Below are 23,841 nucleotides of genomic sequence, written 5' to 3' on the forward strand. Positions count from 1 at the left end.
ACCAAGTAAGGTCCCTAAGAAGTATTCTTGGGTTCGTGAGTTTTTGTTTGCTCATTTTGTATAATTTGACTTGCATAGCATCTAGCATGATTCTGTGGTGCCTTTGCAATTTGATCATCCTGGTGGTGCTTCGGTTTGCAGATTCTTTTTTTTTTTTGTTTGCTAATCTAACTTTTTTTTTTTATTAAATCATAACTGTATACATTGATATGATCATGGGGCATCATACACTCGCTTCATAGACCATTTGACACATTTTTATCACAATGGTTAACATAGCCTTTCCGGCGTTATCTCAGTTACTGTGCCAAAACATTTACATTCTACATTTACCAAGTTTTGCAAATACCCCTGTAAGATGCACCACAGATTCTTGTGGGGCACTTTGCTTACATTCTTCCACTTAATTTTCCCTATAATCTTAAGTGTGATAGGTGGTATTGTATTATTTTGCAGATGGAGGCACTGAAGTCTAGAGAGATTAGGTGATTTGCTCAATGTCACACAGAAAACGCAAAGCAATGCCTCTTTGTGCAATGTTTATGAGGCCAGGAGCACACACAGTGCATGTGGAGACTTAGTGAACTGCACCCGCGCATATCACTCCAGTCACAAGCTTTAGTGAGCACATAGCTGTGCCCAGAATAGTACAAGAGAACAGCAGCTCGAGGGAGAAGGAAACAGGAATTTAAGCCGCTGAACTCTTTGAAGGCAGATACCAATTCTGACCCATCTCTGAATTTAGCACAGTGCCTGGAATATGTATGATCCCCATACATAATGAAAAAATAAATTACTGAATGCATGTGTTATATACCAATGATTCAAACATGCCTTCTGAGGCTCTCTGAAAGAACAAGAATTTGAGCTGAAATTTTTAAGCTGGAGAGGATGTCTCTGAGCAGATTCTTCATCTATCAAGCAGGAAACAAGTATTTACCTCAAGAATTATTGAATGGATTAATGCTCCCATGAAGAACTCATAGAGAGTCTGGTTTGTGAAAGATGGTCAACAAGAGGTATGTCTTATTATTTCAACTACCTTAAAAAAATTTAAATCAAGATCTGTTTTTATAAAATAGAGAGATTGAGGGAAAATAGATGTGCATTTAAGAAGATGTATATTTGGTTTTATTTAACCAGCTTTTGGGGGCTTATTAAAAAAAATGACCCCCATATAGTTTTAAATTCATAGCCGGTTATGTCCACTACCAATGATATTTCTCTAAAGAATTCCTTCTTAAGAACTTCCACCAACAGCCAGGGACAGGTGGAGTGGATAAGTGGCACTGTTTGTTTCTTTTAGACCAAATCGGATTTGAACTCTTTAAATTAAAGCATTGTCTTTCACCAACCATGGTCTTGCCCACTGGCTGCTCATGAGTAAAACATCTTTATGAAAAGTTGTAAGTGCTCAGCTCCAGGAGAGTTGGCGATGAATCACGTTCTCAACAACACTGCTGTCTATTTGGGTTTCAGTTGACCTGTTTTCTTCTGATCATTGATTTAAAATCTGTGCCTAAATCATAGACCAGCACTCCAGAGAGGGGATTCTAGACATAATTAAGGTTGGGGGAGAGAAAATTCAGAGAAGATCTCAGAGCAAAATATCAATATTGAGACTCTACCTTACCTGAATGTGTCTGGAATGTGCAGTGGCCACGTCCAAGTCGGTGACCCCCACACAGAAGGTCATGGAGGAAAATCACCCAAACTGTAAATCCAGAGCCCTATATGATCCCAGGTGGCAACTTTTTCTTCTAGAACAGCCCCCTACAAGAGGAGGCTGCACAAAAGAATCTCTGAAATAGCTTCAAGATCTTCATTTCTCTTAACTTTTTGCTCTCTCTTCCGCCTCCCAGCAAACGTGGTCAGGCATTAACTTGGGAGCACTGCATCACTGGAGAGTTTCACAGAAATCTCCACCAATCCTAATGTTCTGAAGGAAAGGAAGAAGATGATAATTGAATTCTCTCGTCATTAAAATTCCTTCCTAGATGACTGAGTTCAAGTGCATTTGAACGAATTATCTAAGAATCAGTGTTGGCGCTTAATTGGAAGATGGAGAAAACCCGCAAAGAGTCTGACAAGAGAAGGCAGATAACATAGAAATGTCTCCAGGCATCAAAAAGTTTGACAGGAAGAAGAGTTTGTGATTTGAAAGACAGCTAATGGTGAACGTGAGTCAGCATCAGATAACTAAAAAAAGTGACAAAGTTAAGCTTACATAATAACCACCTGATTGAATAGCTAGATTTGGATTTAATTAACATTTCTAACCTCTCTCTGTCAGCCACTATATATTATTCGATTTAGAAGTGAAGAACCTTCATTATTTTCAGCACATCTATGAATTTGTTTCCAAATTTAGCAAAGAAACTATTGTCCTTTGAATTCCCCAGTCCCCTCATTCATAGAACTTACAATTCGTTTTCCCAAAGAACAAAACTTTGAGAGAAAAATTGATTCTATCTTGCTGAATCTTCACACGGGTTGTGTTTCTACGATTTCAATTATTCTACTCCCTGGAGCCAATAAAACAAGCTTCAAATTTGATGCTCTCTGTTCCCTTAGACATACATCCTCACTTTCTCTGTCTTTCCTAACATAGTTACTAATTTATCTCTCAAAAGCATCCTGACTTGAATAGGAAATTATTGGGGTATCTTAGACATATCTTACAACCACGTCTCACCTCTCCTGAAAGATGCAGCCGCTCTCTCAGGTCTTGGGTGTCTGGAAGTGTGGGACTTCCTTACTCTGCTCTCCTGGGGCTTTCGTGCAGCTTAGCCTCTGGGTCGTTTGAACTCTGGCCCTGCGGCCTTCTCTGTTTTGGATTTGATGTCCACATATGGCTGTACTCTTTTGGCCTTAACCTCACTTGCCCTTAAAAAGTCTCCATATGTAGCCAAACCTGACTCAGTGGGGCACCATCCTAGCTGGGTAATGCCTGAACAGGCAGGCCCAGCCCTGGAAAGCCTGCAGAACAGTGGTTCTCAACCTTCCTAGTGCCACAAACCTTTAATACAGTCCAAAGGGGTCGCAACCCACAGGTTAATAACCGCTGCTGTGGAACAAACGGAAATCCTTTTTTTTTTTTTATTAAATCACAGCTGTGTACATTAATGCAATCATGGGATTCAAGGTGCTGGTTTTATATACCATTTGAAATATTTTCATCAAACTGGTTAACATAGCCTTCACAGCATTTTCTCAGTTATTGTGTCAAGACATTTACATTCTACATTTAGTAAATTTCACATGTACCCTTGTCCCACCAATTACCCTCCCTCCACCCATCCTCCCCCCTCCCCTCCCCTTCCTTTCCCCTTTCCCCATATTCTTGGGCTATAATTGGGTTATAGCTTTCATATGAAAGCTATAAATTGGTTTCATAGTAGGGCTGAGTACATTGGATACTTTTTCTTCCATTCCTGAGATACTTTGCTGAGAAGAATATGTTCCAGCTCCATCCATGTAAACGTGAAAGAGGTACAGTCTCCATCTTTCTTTAAGGCTGCATAATATTCCATGGTGTACATGTACCACAATTTATTAATCCATTCATGGGTCAATGGGCACTTGGGTTTTACATTTAAAGTTTTGATCGTTTTTATAAGGCATTCACTTTCATTTTGCAGTTTTACTTGAATTCAGGAGTTTTTGTTTTAATTCCAGATGAGAACATGGCAATCTTGACAATGCATAGGACCTCTGAAGAGCTTCGCCTTAGCCTGCCTGGACTGCACCCCCTCCACTCCTGCTTCTTGGCATGCTGTGGTAAGCAGGTGATGCAAACAAGATATTGGTGAGGCCAAAGGAATATTGGGTCCCCTTAGGGAGGGTTTGATCTTGGAGGGTGTTATTAAACTTGAGCAAGGCCAGGAGAGTGGGATTTGATTAAGTCTCATTAAGGGCTGGTATTCCACATAGGGAATAAAATGAAAGCACCATCTGCTCTGAACATTGAGTCTCTAGAAAGGAATTCCATACTTTCATTAGGGTCCCCCCACTTCTGCTTCTACAAGATCCAGACAGAGTTCAGATCCTCAGTCCAAACTTCCCTAGCTGTGAGTCAACATGTGGCCTTTCTATCATTTCCTCTTCTGTGGACTTTAGGAGGACAGGCCACCACTATAAATACATAGTGCTACCACCACAATGTGTCCCCTTCTCCTTGGGCTCAAGTCTTCCAGGCTGTGCTACATACCAAAGAAAAAGAAGGAGAGGCGGTATTGTCATTCAGCTTGAACCAGTAATTTCACAGTCTTCATGCAAGATTCCTTACAGAAAGGATAGCCTTTCATTTCATGATACACAACTGCTAGGAAGTGATATCAATTATCTCCTGTTTGAGATGAGTAAACTGAGTCTCGAAGTTTGAGAAACTGGCTCAAAGAAGCAGTAAGTCAATCAAAGTGGGATTCCAAACACCATCTCATTCGAGTCCGATGCAGAGACTCGTAGGGCTGCCTCTGGGAAGTGCAGTTGCAACTGACAAAGATTTAGTCACATTTGACTCCTGCACTCCCAGGAGATACAGCCTAGTGGAGCAAACAAATGCAGGGGACGACATCCTGCATAGCCCTGCAGGATCAGCTCACATGTCCAGTTGCCTGAGAGTCCTTCTCAAAGACTCCTGTGGGAAGCTTGCCTTCCACTCCAGCTTACGCAGCGTGACCGGGCATGCGTGTGTGCCTGTGTGTACGTGTGTGGACCAAAGCACTTACCTTCAGGTACTGCGATGACTTGCTTATTTGTCTTCTGAACTGACCATAGATGTTTTAGGATGCAGACGGTGCAGGGGGGCGGGGGGAAGATGTGTGTGGGAGGCAGTAATTAATCACTGTGTCCTTGGTACAAAGCACAGTATGCAATGTAATTAACAAAATACATGCCTGGTGAACAAATACGTGCAGGGAAGAGAGAAATGAACTGACCTGTTGTATATGAGGACTGTAACTGTCCTGTTAGACTGACCTGTGCTCTACTTGGACCACACATTTTAACATTTTAATGGACTAGTAGAAAATGATATTAAATGTAATATTAGCGTGCTGAGTTCATTCACTATATTCTTACTAAAGGAATGGTCAGTGAACGGCTGAGGACTATCCAGATCCCCCCTTAGGTGTCAGGAGTATGAATACAAACACCATGCAAGTCCTGTTGTCCAGGGACTCACAGCTGGTTTAATGGCTTTATAAAGATGCATGGCACAATTCTATCCTGAATGCAGGCCACGTTTCTTAACTAGCTTATAGCAGTTATTACCTTGCCAGGCACGCAGAGGGTGTGCAGAGAAATCTTGCGGATGGGGAGGGCTGCATCTGTAGAGTGAGCAGCAAAAAGAGAAGGGCAATGGCCCTATTGTCTGGAATGTAACTCACCAGGATGGCTTTTCTGGGTAGGTATTTGGGTACAGATCCTTTAGCAAAAGAATATGGAATGGTATATTTCATATGCTGTAATGAGGTTCTCACTGAATGAAACAAGGTCCCTGCCGCCTGCTCACTGTCTCCCTGAGGTTTTCCCAGTGCGTGGGTTGTAGTATAATATACTTTGGCAGCTTTTCCAAATTTTCCATCTCAGCAAGCATGTATATGCACTCATGAACACTAGAAAGGAAAAGAAAAAGAAAACCAGACTACTTTTTAAAGGAAAAATGAGAGTCCTTACTTCCCTTTGTCCTGAGGAGCACAATTCTGCGAGAGGCAGGTTTACTGCGAGTCTAGAAGCGGGAACATCAGCAGCGTCTTGCATGTTGGCTCACGTGGCTGTGACTGAGGGCTGGGCCTCCTGCCATCCATCGGGATCTGGCCTTTCACATGATTACCCTGGACTATAACAAGGAGGTGCTCACGGCCCGGGCGCAGATGGCCCGTGCCCTGGCAGATCCCGGCTGCAGAAATCCCAGTCAGTTCTAGTCTTGGTGAAGGTGACACCAGGGAAATCCACACTCCTACTGTGTCAGCCCGGGAGGGACCATCACAGCCTTTGCTTCTGAACTGAGCCATGAGCTTCCTAGAATGGAGGAAAATATCAAGAGAATATTAACCTAAAAGCAAGGCAGCCTGTCTTCTTCTGCAAGTAAAAGTCAAAAACGATAAGCCCAAGGTAATGATATTGCCCCGTCCCTTTCCGGGGAAGCAGTCGAGATGACGACTGGTTCATCTTAGCCTTTGTTTCTCTGTCCAGTGCTGGAGCTGCCTCCGTGGAAGCTGAAACGTAAAAAACAATCCTTCCCTAGTAAACCTTCCAAAAGTCTTCCACAAGCTTCCCCCAGCCTCACTGTTCTCCCAAAACATTTCAACTGAAAGTCACTTCATCAGGATGTTTGAAACAGAAAGGCAGTCAGGTACCCAGATAGGGGAAAAGGGTTTGGAGGTGAAATGCCTGCAGGTGAGTCTCATCCTTGCTACTTAGCCACAGATTGTGACTGTGAGCCTCGCTGTTCTCAGCCATTAAATGGGAACGATAACCTTAGAGCAGGTGTCCTCAAACTTTTTAAACAGGGGGCCAATTCACTCTCCCTCAGACCGTTGGAGGGCTGGACTATGGTTAAAAAAAAAAAAAACTATAAACCAATTCCTATGCACACTGCACATATCTTATTTTGAAGTAAAAAACAAAATGGGAACAAATACATTCACACTGCTTCATGTGGCCTGCGGGCCACAATTTGAGGATGCCTGACTTAGAGTATTGCTGTAAGGTATTAACCTTTGCCCTTAAAGATTAACAAAAATGCTATTATGGATGCCAGCTCCGAATCTGGATGGCATCATCTTTCCCTTTCAGGGTTTCCTCCCTGGCTTTCTCCTGCTCCTTGCCAGAGGGCCCCTGGCATTCTGAGAGTGATCACTCCGAAGGAGGCCTGTAGAAAAGGGCTTTGGGCCTTAATTTTTTTTTTTTTTTTTTAGAGACAGAGTCTTGCCCTCAGTAGAGTGCTGTGGTGTCACAGGTCACAGCAACCTCCAACTCCTGGACTTAGGCGATTTTCCTGCCTCAGCCTCCCAAGTAGCTGGGACTACAGGTGCCCGCCCCAATGCCCGGCTATTTTTTGTTGCAGTTTGGCTGGGGCCGGGTTCCAACCTGCCACCCTTGGTATATGGGGCTGGCGCCCTACTCACTGAGCCACAGGCACCGCCCGGAGCTTTGGGTCTTAATGCGACCAAGTGCAATTAAGGCAAGCTGCCTATGAAGTTTCACTTTCTAAAATGTGGTCAAGGGACCAATCTGGTGGCTTCATCTTCGGTTTCTCTTGAGGGCAGGAGTGCTATCAGCCTTGCTCATGGGCCTATCTGCAGCATAACCCTAGTGCCTACTGATGCTGGTAATATCGGGTCAGGAATAAACGTAGGTCAGTGGAGAGACTTGAGGGAGCCCAAATGTCTCCTCTTATATCCACAGCTGATGACTGAACCCACTTTAAATAAGATCGGTCTTCCTTTGGGCTCCTTCCATGGCAAATATTTTCTCAACTGTCGTTTATTTTCATAGAATTGAAATTTCCACACTACCTCATTCTTTTAAGTAAAGTTATCAAAATAAAAAAAAAGCAAAAATAAATAACAAAACCCAGTTTTGTTACCAACCCCCCTCCCCCCCCCCCCAGTTCGTAACAAAACCCACAATGAAAGATGGTGGCTACACAAGCAGGGCTTGTTTCATCTTGGAAAAGGGCAAAACACTGTAGCCTAAAAACTCATGACTCCTCCAAGTTCAAGCCTCATTAATCCAATTTTAACTGATTCTATTTATCCTATCAAAAGAGAGTACATTTTTGGTGACCTTATCTACATTATTAGTTTCAGAATAAGGTGATAGGAAGGGCAAATGCCATTAAACATAAAATTAAAATACTACACCAAGTTGTCTGGAGGTAATAATGTGATAGACACTTGTATAGCTTCTATTGTGTGTCGGGCACTGTTCTAAGCACATCATGTAAAAACAAACTGATTTCATCCTCCCTTTAACCTTGTGAGTAAGTGTTGCTGCTTCCATATTACAGGAAATCACTGAGGTGCAGAGACGGTAAATAATTTTTACTCAGTGTCCCAAAGCTGCAACGTGGGGAATCCAGGATTCTTGCTGGATTCGATGAAATACGGAAGTTGGGACAAAGTCTTTGATTCAAGTTCTGTGTCTTAACAGGAGTGTCTCTTGGACAAGTCACTTCATCTTTTAAACTTCAGTAACCTCAGGTATAAAATGGGCATAGCTGTGTGAATTCATTTGGCCGTTGAGACTAGACAGCCATTATCTAGGAAAGTGTGACCAGAATGGGAGTTAAAGTCCCTCCTTGGGTCTTTCTCCTTATTGCTTTCATCCCATTCCAGGAAACAGACCCTCCAATCATTACCCTGGAATTCAGGAGCTCCTGGGTGTATTTGCCACCAGTCGTTATCAATGTCTCTCAAGCCACAAAGCTGAGGTCAGAGATTGAAGAAGCCTTTTTTTCTGGGTGGAAGAGATGGTCATCTCAGGTCAGAGCCAGGACAAAACGTTCCAAGTTCTTTTCCTTATAATAAGAAAAGAGCATGATCGTAGGTGGCAAAAGGCAAGCATTTGAAAAAAATCACTGCCATTTGATGACGGTCTTTCTTCCCAGTCTCCTTGATAAAGTGGCGTATGAACCTGGAGTTCAGTGGCTGACAGAGAGAACAGGAGGCCATTTCAAAGAGGGCCGAGCAAGTGCAAAGGGTGGAGGAGGGGTGGGCTTTCGGAGCAGGGGCACCGGACCGCTCACGGGTCATCAGCAGGGGCAGTGAAATGAGCTCAGGGATCGATGTTTGTCAGTTATGGGACCAAATGAATGAATGGACCACTTGGCTAAAAAATGGGGACGATCAAAGGAAGGAGAAACATAAAAAAGAATACAAGTCTGGGATGGAAGATACCGTCTCAAGAAAAGAAAAATCTGTATCTCTGCAAAAAGAGGCACGTGGGGAGGGTCCCTACTTAGAGTGTCGCTCACTCCCATCTCACCATCTCTCTCAGGATGGGAGGCTTATAAGGGGCCTATTCTATCTTCCCACTCCTGCCAGGAAACATCCTCTGGAGCCCATCTCTCTCCAAGGCCAGTGATTTTCAACCAGTGCACTGTGCGAGGATCTTAAGAGTACCATGAAAATTTGTAAACATCATTCATTAAATTATTTTTGAAAGAAGTTCAAAGCACAGTAGGAAAATTCTATTTTTACTCTTTTTTTGTTCAACATAATTATAATTTATGTGTGCCATGGAAATTTAAGTACAGGTTCAAGTGTTCTGTGAGATAAAAAAGGTTGAAAAACACTGCCACAGGCCTTGGGAAGCTGGATCTGGTTCATCAGGCAGAGGAGAGGAATTTTGCTTTTCATATAATCTACAGAATTGAAAAAACATGGTTGGCGGATCTTTCTGGAAAACCTGGATGTAGTGTTTAAGAGGAGACCCGGCAATCTATTTCTTGTCTCTTGCTCTGCCACATGGAAGAACCGCATGTGCTATTTGGTGGTTAATGAACAGATAATTTATATTTTATAACCCAAATTCTCAGTTTCCTTTATGTAATGACAATAGACTAGACTCCACCACCTTCGTGGAACCTAAAAATGCCATTGCTTGAGGCCAGATGTAACGTGCACTCAATAATTTAGCAACAGCGGGCTCTTCATTCTATTCACAGTAAGTCGGAATTCGTCCCCATGGCCGAAGTGAGACACCACTCAGTGGACTGGCAAGTTCCAAATCTATCTCCAGTGCAACCCGAGTCACTCTGAAAGGCCTCCCCAATTCCAGAGACACTTTCAGGCATAGGAGCTCTTGTGTCCTGACCTTAGCAGATGTCCTCCTTGGTCTCCTTTCTTTTTCCATTTTTCTTTTAGCTTTAAGTTAATTAACTGCTGATGTGCCTGCCTGCTTGATTGTGCTCTTGAAGGCATTTTTCACCTCCTAAAGTGCTCTGTGTAGAAAATCTGGCACCTCGTTCCCTGGCTGGGTGATGTTCATATGTCCTGTCTAAAGCGCTTTCAGATGCCACCTGTCCTCAACACAGTAGAGCAGCTGACCTAGACAGATCCTTTCACATACAAGGAAACGTATCTCCAGAGGCCTTCAGGGTGTCCCAGAGGAACCTCATTGGTATGTGTTCCTTCAGTTAAAATATTTTAGGGACATCTGCTACGTGAAAGGTGTCACGGTGTTGGAGAAGACAGAGGTTGTTCCTGACCTCATCGAGCACACATTCCCGTGGTGAAGATGACACTTGTTACAGCTGTGGTTACACCAGGGGTGGTCTGCAGCGTGAAGCAAGGGGGCCAGAAATCCCTTAAAAAGGTGTCCTGTGTCCCATGGATGATCAGCTGGAGAAGGCGTGAACTAATCATTGACTGGGCAGGTGAATGGATGGACAGCTGAGGAGCTCACGCATTCTTCAGAGGCGTCGTCTCAGCACCCATCTTCCCCCACACCATCAGTGCAGCAGCCCCCTGAGGGACCACAGCACGGGACTCCTGCAGGGAGGAGCGAGAGGTCCACCCTGCCATGGGGAACCCTGTCTCTCTGTGGAGTTCTTAGGAAGGCTTCTCTCTCTGCCTTCCCTCCTTTGTGGGTTTTACCTCTCACATTATGGGTCTGTTGCTGACAGCCTGATTGGGGGACTGACGGGGGGCAGTGGGCAATATGTGGCTCTCCACTTGCAGAGTGGGTGGCTTCTCAATTGTGTGCATGAGTGATACACCGGAACTTAAATTTCAGAGGCAAGTTTGTGCTCACAGAGGCCAACCCTGGCACAGAGCAGTGGGGACACAGAAGCCCCAAAGGGGCCCTGCGGCCTGCCTGGCAAGAGCAGAACCATCTGAGGTCTGTCACCAGTGGAAATGGATCCCAGGGAATCATCCCTAGCCTGGTGAGAAGGACCTAGTGTGAGAGAGGACACTACATGCTGGGGACAGAAGGAAACATGTCCCAGTGAAGGAAGAAGGAGCAGAGATGCCAGGTCCTGGGCAAGGTGTGGAGTGGGGAGGCTCAGTAACAAGAGGACTCTTGAGCCAAGGCTTGAAGGCCATGAGCAGCTAGCCCTTCAGACAGCGGGGAAACAGAGTCATGGACAGCCAAGGGGAAGTCTCCACGGTAGGGGGAGTCTGAGCTGTGAGCAGGATGGACATAGAGTCAGAATAGGAACGGAAGCATCTGGGGCTTGGAGGCTGCTGAGTGGAACAGGCATTGTGGCAGCTCTGTGAGTCAGGGGGGTGTGCAGATCCAACCTGGGATTCCAAGGATCACTTTGGCCACTATGTTGAGAGGAGACAGTGGGAGCTGAGACCCAGGCTGGGGAGGCCGTTGGGAGGAGGCTACCGTAGTAATCCAGGCCGGAATTACTCATTTACCCCTAATAGTTTACAGTGGCTACTCCTATGAAAGCTGTACAGAGTTGCTATTAAGAAACTCCATTCCATTTTTCAGATGAGAAAACAGAATTCAGGGATTGAAGACCATCTCCAGTGTCACATAGTTAGTCAGTGGTAGAAGCAGCTTTCAAGCCCTGACTCCTAAGCCTTGGGTGCCCGCTCTGCGCAGCGCCTATGAGCCACGGAGGGGACCTGCTCTCAGGCAGGATGGGAGAGGCCGCACTTGCAACAGGAAGCCAGGGCTCTGTGCCTGATGCCTTCTCCCCCCCACTGCAGCTTACCCGAGTTGTCCCCAACAAACACACTTCTCAGGGGACAGCGGTGATTTAAGAAAGTTCTAGAAGAAATATGTGGAATGTGAAGGAAGAACAAACAAAGGAGCCGATCGGGCCTATCAGACAGCAGGTGTAGAGGGAGAGACAGGAAGGATGGGAGGGAGGGAAGGAAAGAAAGAGGGAGGGTCGGACAGAGGGAAGAGAGGAGGGAGAGAAGGGGTGAGGAAGAGAAGGTGGGAGGGCAGAAAGGGGGAGGGAGGAAGACCAGGGCTCCAGTTCAGACTAATTTCTCCGCCTGGAACACTTGTCTCTCTCTCTCCCTTCCCCTGTCTTTATCAAACAGAGGGTTATATGGCCTCACTTCTCCCTTGAGAAGTGAGTGAAATGAATAAAAAGCTGATGCTGTGCAGATCCTGGGCCTGTTTGCCCACCATCTGTCCTGGCCATTCCTGTGCATTGCTGCCACGTTGCACAGGGACGACAGGACACCCAGCACTTCCCAGGCTGCTTTCTTAGCTGGCTTCGGGCTCCACTGCCCATAGATTGTCTTGGACAGGAGAGATAGGAAGGGGGACAGGGAAGGCTGGGTTGCTTTTCTTTTTCCCTTTGTTCTCCAGTCCCCAAGTGCCTTCCCAGCCTTGGCTAGAAACCCCAGCCCTTGGCTTGGGAAACACAGCCGTGTCCCTCTGATGTCCAGTTGAGGAGGGTCCTGGCTTCCTCCTCCCGCCAACCTCTGGGCTGCTTTGTTCCACTCTGTTTGGTTTCTCTGATCTTCCATCACCAGTGGAATGCCTAAGATTAAAGTCCTCCTGTTTTAAATACTTAAAGTGGCTCCTGTTTTTCTTGAATGGCACACAAGCATACTTTTAAAAATAGATAGAAAGCCAAGCATTTTAAAACTCTAAAAACAATACAAAGCAGGATTCAGTTTTAAAAATACCTCCCTTAGAGATGGATTCCATTTCAGATGTATAATTTAACAGTGAAAATTTTATTTGAATATAAGTCAAAGTGTTTACAGGCAGAAAGGTAATCTCAAAAGAATAACCAGCAATTTCTTTAAAAGTTTCTACAATGAATTAAGACACATTACTATCCACAAGTTCATCAATATTTAATTTTCTTCTAAAAACCTCATTAGAATTAACATTACAAAGAAAACAGGCTTTTATAACAAGGAAAAGTGTACTTCTATGATCCGACTGTTTTATGCGATATCTTTGTTAGCATAATACGGTAGAGGGAGGTTATTTATATGAACAACATCTCTTTTTTCTGAATTTCTGGCTCTTGCTACTTTTACAAACTAAGCACCATTTTACCAGCAGGAGGGCACAGTACACGAAACTCTGCCACAGCAGGATGTGTTCCCTAATGTTTGGCTAATCTTTGGGTGTTCTCAAAAGAAAGTAATGGAAGAATTTTAATAGTTAGCAGGGGTTATGTGCACTTCTTTTTTTATTGCCTGGGTCAGCTAATACTTTGCAAGATGTTATGTTACAAGAGCCTAATAAGTGTGTCCAGAGTCTCTTCACTGCTCTATTCAGAACCAATTCGTAGCTGTTTCCTAAGTGCTAAGCTCTAAAGGATATGCTCTTAATAATTAATCCTTTTCTTAAGGTGCTTTGATTTTCTGATTCATATGCAGCTCAGTATATATTTGGCAACTGTAGACCGATTGCACCAAAACGCAACTGTGATGTTGAAGAGATCATGTTATAGTCCAGACCCCTTGAGATTCTGGTGGAGGAGGCCAGGCAGCTAGGTTGCTGTAAGCATGGAAGGAAAGCTCAGCATGTTTCACTTCATCAGAAGAGGCACAGTTAGCCCGAATTCAAACACCCAGGTGTGCTGGTCACCACGCATGTTATTGCACCCATGAGTGCCTCTGTAGCCCTGTCATCTCTCTCATCTTACCCTGGGACCTCCTGCTCATCTCTGAAGACTGAACCATCACCTCCTCTGAGAAGCCCACCCGACTGCTCCCCCTGGCCCCGGCTTGCTTGGCGGCCCCCACCTGTCCCTGCACACAATTCCCCAGTGATCTCTCTGTGCATCTGCGGCCTGCACCACTGCACGTCTGTTAAGTGTGGGGCCCAAACAGCTTCTCAGCGCATGATTCTCCAGCAAAGCTGAGCCGGGGGAGCAGAGCGGCTGATAATTTATGAAGTCTAGGTTAGGCCTCCAGCAAAACTGCAAAAGGCAACAGTTCCTCCGGCCCCGTGCTCCATGACCATTTCAGGACACAGCGGAACATTCATCTTATTTCTGTGTCGCCGCCTGGGTGCCGACGCTGTTTGCATTTTCCCCTTACTTTTGGCTCTCTTCCTGTAAGGATTACACAATCTCCTGTCCTCCACTTACCTCCTCCTCCTGCTCCTGCACGGGTACCTCCAGCTCTGAAAACCCATGAGTCATGGAAGGCAGTGGGCACTTCGGGATCCTATTACTAATTAAATATGTGCGTACCTTTCCCTGAGTCCTGCAGAGTAGCCTTTTCTTGAGAACAGCAAAGCCAAATAAGCCTTTCACTCCTTCCCTTGTAGAAAAATACAGCTCTCAAAAATCTGAAAGCACTTTGGCAGCTCTGTCTGACTTGCTCCATCCTGCAGGGGAACACGAAATACACACAGTCAAACCCGGCTGAGAAAAGGCTTTGCCGTGGGCTTCCTCTTAGTGACCCGACTAGCCAGCCACTGCACCTCTTTGCAGCTCTGTGTCTTCATTTCTAAAATACGGTCAATGCCATCTATGGCACGGTGTTTGGGGGAGAATTGGCAAGATAATATTATGTAGAATCTGGCACCTAATATTCAAAAAATGGGCAGAAATGAGAATTTTTATTTGGGGACCCCTTCACAATTCATGTGCTGCAACCCTCACCCACCGCTTCCTCAGAATGTGATCTTATTTGGAGATGGAATCTTTACAGAGGTTATCAGGTTAAAATGAGATCATGAGAGTGGGCCCTCATCCAATAGGACCATCTCCCTGTGGGCTTGTCTTTATGTCCAAATTTCCTTATAATTCGGAGGTAGGGACCAGCCATGTGGAGGAGGTAGAGACGTGGGTTGGGGTGACGTGTCTATAAGCCAAGGCGCACCAGCAATGTCCAGCAAATGACAAGACACTGAGGAGAGGCTGGGGACAGATTCTCCCTCACAACCTCAGGAGGAACCAACCCGGCTGGCACCTTGATCTTGGCCTTCCAGCCTCCAGAACGGGAGATGATAACCTTCCATTATTTGAGCCTCCCAGTCTGCTGTAGTTTATCTTCGAAGATGCTGAGAAAAGAGAGATGTCAGACAAACACCTCAGGTGCTAGTTCAGTGGCGGGAGGGAGAGGCGGGAGTGAGCTGAGCCGTGGCCTCCTGACCAGCACCATTCTGCGAGGGCACCCGGCTCAGCCTGTGCTCCAGCCGTGGGCTGCCACAGTCTCTGCCCAGGCCCCGCGTGCCACCTCCCCTGGCAGATCCTGCTTCCTCTGTGTGCTCCTAACATGTCATCTTGTCTTGTCTGATACTTTGAGTTACATCCTCTTCACCTATGGGCACTTCAGGGAGAAAGGACAGATCTTCTTATGTCACTGCTCTAGAGAGGGGACCCAGTCATCAGTTTTCAAAGCTCTCCAGATGACCCTCCCATGCAAATGGGGTGAGGACATCTGCATTTGTCCAAGCGGCCCTTGGAGCGGGCTGGGCTGTCTGTCCCATGTCTACCAGGCACCATCCAGTGGGTGCTCTAGTGGGCAGAGGATACGTGGATTGAGTCCCAGGTGACTCACCCATACACGTGGCACTGCAGAGCTTGGAGCACACCGGCTCCCTCTGTCAAACCCTAGCTAAAGGAGTCAAGCTGCCTGGCCTCTGTCCCCAGCACCTCTCCCTGTGCTCGGCACTCCACGTGCCCACCCCCCTTTTTTTTAATTTCCACAGTTTATTCACACACAGGAAGGAGAACCCTCTGGTGTGGCCAGAATGTTTTTTCTGAAATAATGGTAACAATAATAGCAGCAATAACAAAAATAATAATAAATGATGATAACGAATGAAGTAAAGCTCTCCTTATCGAAAACAATTTAATATCTATCATCTATTTCAAAATGTACAAATTTTCTTGTGACCTCTTGTAGCCTGTGCTATCTTCAGCTAGTAGCCATCCATCTTTTCTCTTCTGTGCTACAATAAGCTGAGAAACACTACTTAAAACTCCTTTGCCCTCAAAGAGCTTTTTCTTACATCAGGGTTTTTGCACCTGCTGTTCTTTCTGCCTAATCAGCTGGGACTCTCTTTCCAACACGTAGTTCAGGAGCCTCCTTCTCTGATCCCCTTCCTTAAAACCTCCACCCCATCTGATCCCTGGCAGGATCAAGCTTCAGGGCTCCCTCCACACTTGTGCTCTGCTGTGTCTGTGATGATGTATTTCCCTGAGCCCTCTCCCTCACTGCCACAGCCTTGAGGACTGTGACCATCTCTGCCTTCCTCATCTGTGTCACTGGCACTTAGCATCTGGCACATATTAGGTGCTCAATTTGTTGAATGAATGAGCAAGTCATAGTAATTGATGTTTACTGGAACTCCACAGAATTTACAAAGTATTTCAAATGGTGAAGAGTAACAAGTAAAAGGGAAAAAATGATCAGGCAGATCTAAGAGCCATCCCACCGAGGACTTCTGCCAACTTGGACAGAACTTTGAATGAGTTACTGCTCTCAGAGGGCCCACAGTGGAAATACAGCTGTGAGGGGAGTGTGATGGTTTTGCATTTGGACAAAGTAGGGCAAGTTCATAAGTTGTGGTGTAGAAATGGTGGCTTCACCCCCTGCAATTGGATTGACACCATGACCTTGAGCAGCCTTCTCGTCAGGCAGGGAGGCTGAATGCTTGTAAGGAAATGCCAGCACAGTTAAAAGATATTCCTATGGCCATGCAAACAGCCAGGCAGTAGTATCTCCACTAGTAGAGCGCCCTTTCCCAAATACACCATATCCTGAAAACAAAGGTTGTTCTCTTCCTATTCATTCGGCCCAGAGCTCAGAGAGAGTTTTTAGTCTCCACTGTGAGTTCTAAACCCATTGCCAAGGCTTCTGGTGAAGCTATTTGGAAATGGTGAGGCCCACACAGGAGAGCTGGCTTCCAAGCAGCTGCTGAACTGGCCCTCCTTGCCTCGGGCCCCAGGGAGGCTACTGAACCAGTACAGAGAGAGGGCATATTGCCAGTCCTGTCTACTCTCGACCCTGCGTCGGCTCCTTAAATGCAACCAGCACGGCCCCATGTCCATGGGGGATGGCACAGCACAGTACCACTGTTGCCCCTACTGTGACTCTGGAATTGCCCCAGGCTCTCTCCAGTGTGCCTGCACATCTCCTGCTTTTTATTCTGCTTTCTTTCCAGGTTTCACAACCCCCTTTTGGCGTCATCCCCTTTTGGCTACAATTCTTAGTCAACTCCTGTGGATCAGCAGCTTGATTTCAGATTAGCAGTCTTGGCTTCTGCCCTCGGCAGCCACCACTCCACCTCCTACCCTCAATCCTGCTCCCCACCTCTGCCTCTGACCCAGATGAAGGTGCATCATATGCTAAAACCACAGGTAAGAGGCTGCGAGGTCCTGGAAGCCCTAGATCCTGTCCACTTTACCCCAGCCCAGCCAGGACTCCGCCTGGAAGGATCATGGCTCAGACTCCAAGTCTGCTATCCACCCAGCAGGCCACATTAAGACAAGGCTCATTGCCTTGCTCATCATTCCTTGGTGGCAAATTGTCTCCATGTGAAATTAGGAAGCTGCCATTCTGCCCTTCTTCTGTCTGACAGGGAAGCTGATCATTAAGAAACTCATAGCCAAAGGGTAACTCACCTGTTACAACTGTGCTAAGTCTTCATGTGTCTGGGTTACTGTTTTTTATCATCTTCTCATTTCACCTTTGCTTTGTCTTACCCTGATTTTTGTTGTTGTTGTTGTTGTTGTTGTTGTTTATTTCTAATTGAGTCACTAAAATAGCCTATCCAGAGCAACGAAGCACATTCTATGGCCTATATCATGTCTCTCAGATGAGAATTAATTGGGGCTATTTTCATGCTATTGCAATTAACCAGATAACAAAATGTATCTTAGGAACACAGACAGGTACAGGTGGAAGGAGACTTACAAGTTTCCTAATCTGACACTTACATTTTAAAGACAGGAATATAAAACCCAGGGAGAAAAATTCACTCCAAAGTCAACTGTGAATGCCTATCAAAGGCCATGTCCTTTATCCTCTGTGTTTATTGAGTACCTGCTGTATGCCCCAAATGGCAGTGTGGCAAAGTAGTTGAGAGAATGGACTTAGGATTTAGACAGCCCTGAGTGTACACACCTATTTACATAGCATAAACTAGTAAATTAGTGCAGCAATCTATGTGATCTTAGTTTCTTTTCCAAAAACTTGGATAGCAGTACTTACATCAGAGGGTTGTTTCAATGACAAAGTGAGCCTTCAGTCCGTATGGCATAAAGCACAGTTTAATAACTATCAGCTATACTTTTGCAATTTCCAGGCTCCCAGCACAGGATTTTTCCCTTATGTCATGAAGCCGTAAAATACAGAAGAACAACCATCGAGACATTTGGCCACAGAATTCAGGCTGTTACCTGGACTCCCTCAGCTTCAAATTGCACAGAGATGCCCTGAATAAATTGCTCATTGGGAAGTTCTTTTTATATTACATAATCACAAGTAACAGAGGACAAATTTATTTTAAAAAATATAAAGCTGGACCATGCAATCTGCTCAGTGCTACAGAATCAGTGATTCTATAACAAAGAAAAGCCACAAAGAAGATTGGGCCCAACAGCATCCCACTGGTGCCAGGTTAATTGATCAAAATCGATGACTAAAAAATGCCTATTTGCACCAGTAATAATTACGTATGTTTTTGGCTTAGTCACCAAACTATTAGAATGCTGCACTGATAGCCTAGAATTATTGATATTTTATTTTTTCATACAATCTATCTTCAGACAATCTAGCCTATTAATTCAAACCACCAAATAGGTAGATGGTGCAAATGTAAAAGAAAGAAAAAGAGCTCTTTCAATCCTAAAACTCATATGAGATCACAAGAGACTACATGGAGCCAAAGCAATCTTGAGCAAAAGGAATAAACCTAGAGGCCTTATACTATCTGATTTCAAAATATATTATAGGGCTATAGTGACCAAAAAAGTATTGTACTGGCATAGAAACAGACACATAAACTAATGGAATAGAACAGAGAGACTATAGCCCTCTGATATATTTGACAAAGGTGCCAAGAAGGTACACATTAGGTACACATTAGGAGTAGGCAGTCTCTTCAATAAATGATGCTGGGACAATCAGATAGCCACAGGGAGAAGGTGTCTAGCCACCTCTCACCATATAAAACGATGAACTCAAAATGGATTGACGTCTTAAATGTAAAACTCAAAACTATGAAACTGCTGAAGAAAACATATGGGAAATGCTTTATGACATTGGGCTGGGCCCAGAATTTGTAAAGAAGACTTTACACGCACACAGAATGGAAGCAAAAAGAGAAAACAGGATTACATTAAACCGAAAAGGTTTTACACAGCAAAGGAAATGATTAACAAAGTGTAGACACAATTTACAGAATGGGAGAAAAATATTTGTAAACTGTACATCTGATAAAGGGTTACTATCCAGAATATAAAAATAACTTAAACAACTCAAGAACAAAAAACGAATGACACACACACACACAAAAAAAAATGGGCAAAAGACCTTAAGAGACTTTTCTTATAAGAAGAGATACAGGTATATGAAAAAAAATGCTCAACATCACTAATCACCAGGAAAATACAAATCAAAATCATAACGAGATGTCACTTTACTCTATTTAGAGTGGCTGTTACTGGTAAGGACATAAAGAAAAGGAAAGACTTATGCACAGTTGGTGGGATTGTATATTAATACAGCCACTATGGAAAACGGTATGAAGATTCCTTAAAAAATTAAAAATAGAACTACTGTATGATCCGGCAATTCCATTACTGGATATATAGTAGAAGCTCTGTCAGCTGACTGCTCAAGTGGCTGTAATATGCTCATCAACAAACAGAGGTGGTCAACATAAGGAACTAGGCCTGCTGTACTGATGACTGATGTGGTGCAGGTCATTCTATGAAAATTAGGTCAGCTTAAGGAGATGGTCAATGCCGGGAGGTGGTCAGCTATGGATATGCTACCATATATCCAAAAGAAATTAAAGAAATTACATCAAAGAGATATAAAAGAGGTACGTCAAAGAGCAATCTCTACTCCCATGTTTACTACAGCATTATTTACAATAGCCAAGATACGGAATAAACACAAGTGTCCACTAAGGAATGAATGGGTAAAGAAAACATGGTACGTATTCACAATGGAATATCATACAGCCACAATATAGAATAAAATCCTGCCATTTGCAACAACATTGCTGGACTTAGAACACATCGTGGTAAGTGAAATCAGCCAGATACAGAAAGCCAAACACCACATGATTTCACTCATATGTAGAATCTAAAAGAAGAGTTGATACCATAGGAGCAGAGAACGGTGGTTATCAGAAAGGGGAGGGGGAGGAGTGGATGGTGCAAAGTTGGCTGACAAGTAGGAAGTTACAATAAAATAAGAGCAATAATTTCTGGTGTTGTGCTGCATAGTAGGGCTATGATAGTTAACACTAAGATGTCATATCAATGGAGAGGCTTTTTTAGAGGCTCACCACTAAGCATTGATAAATGTATGAGGTGATAGTGATGGAAATACTAAATACTATGATTTGACCATTACACAATATGTATGTGTATAAAAACATCAAAGTGTACTCTATAAATGTGGACAATTAGAATACATGAATTAAAAAAAATAAAAGGTAATAGCTCAACTATTTCCCAACCATGGGACTTTGGATGAATCTTCGAATCCTGATGTCTTCACGTTTACAGTGGGGGAAATAACACCCCCTGTTTAGGATGCTTGAGAGTTAATTAAGGGAAAACCTGCAGGTTGCCATACACAGTAGGAGCTCAGTAGCGACCTACTCATCTCAGCCTCCACATCTTCCCTGCAGAGTTTGCTCTTCTGGAAGGTCTTTCTTTCTGTCCTCTGTCCGGCTTCAATCCCATCCACCTTTGCAGATGAGATGAAGGCAGCAATTCCTCCAGGAAACCTTCACTAACCTTTCTGGTCTACACAGACCTGCTAATTTGATTCATAGCACATATTGTTCAAACTGCCCACTTTAAAGATTAGACCAAGAAACTGGTATCTGATCCCCAAGCATTGTCAGCAGCCTGATATTTAGATGTTCTCTCTGTTCCCAGTTGCTTCGCCAGCAGCTGGACGAGCCTGTGACTATATACGTATAAATACTAGACTAAATGCAAAATCCACTTCTGAGAAGAGAGACTGTGTTTCACTGGTTTTTTGTAGCCCTAGGATCAAGCATTGTGCCAGAATCACAGCAGAAGGCAGATCACAGGGGTATGGTAAGAAAGCACCACAACTGGGTGACTTGGAACAACAGATATTTATCCTCTCACAGTTCTACAGGTTAAAAGCCCAAAATCAAGATGTTGGCTGTGCTCCCTTGAAAGCCTCTTAAAGAGGGTCTGTCCTTGTCTCTTCCTCCTTCTGTGGCCCCAAGAACTTCTTGCCCTGTGGCAGCACACCCAATCTCTGCTCTGCTGTTGTCGGACTGTCTCCCTATGAGTGTCTCAGAACCACCTTTAACATCCATATTTCTAGCCACAGCCTCTTCGGGTCAGTCTAGGCTTTTTCAACATATGCTTTAAAAATATTTCCAGCCTTGACCAATTCCCAAGTCATGTTCACTATTGGTTACAGAGCATGCCGCCCTCAATACCAAAATGTTTATCACTCAGGGGTATCCAGAGAAGCAGAATCTGTATGGGAAAGAGAGAGAGACAGAGAGAGAAAGAGAGAAAGAGAGGGAGAGAGAGATTTATTTTAAGGAACTGGATTATGTAATTGTGGAGATCAGCACGTCTGAATCTGCAGCACAGGCCAGCAGGATGGAAACTCAGGCAGGATTTCTACACTTCACTCTTGATCTTGAGGTAGAACTTCTTCTTTTCCAGAAACCTCAGGATTTGCTCTTCATACCTGCAACCAATTGGATGAGGCCCACCTACCCCATGGAGAAGTATCTCCTTCACTTAAAATCAGCTGATTGTAGATGGGAGTCACCCCAACAAAGGACCTTTACAGCAATATCTATGCTAGTATTTGACCAAATCATTGGGCACCATCGCTTTGCCAAGCTGACACATATAATTAACCATTACACAGGGTTAGGAGTAGTGGTTACATTTTGAGTTTGCCATTCTTTAACTTAGCATTCACACTACATTTCATTTCTTTAACTGTAAAAAATTCAGAGAAGACTTGGCGATCCTGGCAGCTTCCAAATTCTGTAGTTTGTTCCATGTGCGATTCTGGATTGCCCTGATTTGCTGTTCCTTTCTTCGAGACTCCTCTGCACCTCAGCAGAGATCTACTTCACTGCCACGCCATCCGAATCCCTGTCTCTGACCCACTCACTCCTCCGAGCAGACTTGTAAGCTGAGGCAGCCAGTGGAGAGCCTTGACATACATTAAAATAAACCTGCTGCTCTCAGTAGAAGGCATATATTCAGTGGGCTGAGAGGAGAAATACTGTGTGTGCGATACAAAGTAAAATAATGAAACGCTTTGGTAGGCAGGAGCTGGAAGCAAACCCAGAGATTCAGAACACCTTAGTTCCAACTGCATGAATCTTTTGAGTTACCTGAGGAACAAATTGGACAGATAGAGAATGGCGAGGTGTAATGAGCACACGCAGATGCCACTTGAATTTTGTACATATGGCAGCTTTTTTCCAGACATTTTGTTTTCCTTAGCCCCCAACGTCTTCCTGATATTACAGATTCATGCTGTGATTTTTTAGCAGAATGAAATTACAGCAGCTCAAAATTATATCAATAATTATAGTCTGCTCAGAAGAGAATGCGTATATGTTCCAAGCTGCTAGCAGGACCTCTAGCAGCAGTTGGGAAAGCAATTTCTTAGTGCCAAATAATGAGGTAGAGCATTTTAGCAAAGAGTTCAGAGGGGAGATGGAGAAGCCCTGCCCTGAGGAGGGGTGTCTCTGTCATTCATTATCTCTGTGCCCAAGTCCTCAAAGCCTCAGTTGCCTGTTCATAAATTGAACGTAATAATAGGTCCATCTCATAGAACTGTGATGATTGAATGAGATATATATTAAAATTTTATTTTAAATCGTACATGAACTTTATGGCCACCCTGTATTTGTACATAAGTTGCGAAGCATAGCACAAAAACATAGTGCATCCAAAAAGACCACAAAATAAAGGATTAAAATTTCATTAGGACTCCCCGGAATTCTCTATGTAGGAATTCAGGTTATAGTTCAAAAGTATTATTTTTCCCTCCCTGCTGCCATGAAAAGGCTACCTCTCTGCCCCTTGAGCCTAGAGGCTATGCTTTGCTACGCTATGCTTTGCCCAGTGATGGACAGGGTGATGTGGGCTTGAGAAGCGGGTACAGGATTGGGTTTGCCCTGTTCTGCTTCTGTTGTTGCCTTGTGCAAGACTCACCCAGACTGGTCTGCCCATCCCAAGGGAGGCTGTGAGACACGTGATCACAGCCCAGCCACAGTGAGTCGACCCCCGGTGACTCATGTATAAACCTGTGCAGAATCAGACCCTCAGCAGGCCCACAGAGCCATGAGAAGGAAGGATTTGGGGTAAGGCCACTGAATTCAGCAATGGCTTGTCAAACGGTAATTTTGTGACTTTAACTTACTCCTCTGGATATATTATCACTATGTATCTCAGATTATCCAGCACAGGTCTAATTTATGCCTGTTCTTTCAGGGTCTCGTCTGTTTTACATTACCCCCCCCCATTTTTTTTCTTTAACAGAGTAATAATTATTAGTTGCATTGAAATGATTTGAGTTGGGTTTGGAAGACCCTCAATTTACATTTGAAACTACTTTCATTATTTATCTAGTGAAGTTGAAGTAAAAAGACACCCCACTTTAACACATGATGAAGTCTGAAAGATGGAGCCTGGCCTGGTGGCTCATGCCTATAATCCCAGCACTTTGGTAGGCC

The sequence above is a fragment of the Nycticebus coucang genome, chromosome 4 (assembly GCF_027406575.1).
Source record: "Nycticebus coucang isolate mNycCou1 chromosome 4, mNycCou1.pri, whole genome shotgun sequence".
NCBI lineage: Eukaryota > Metazoa > Chordata > Mammalia > Primates > Lorisidae > Nycticebus > Nycticebus coucang.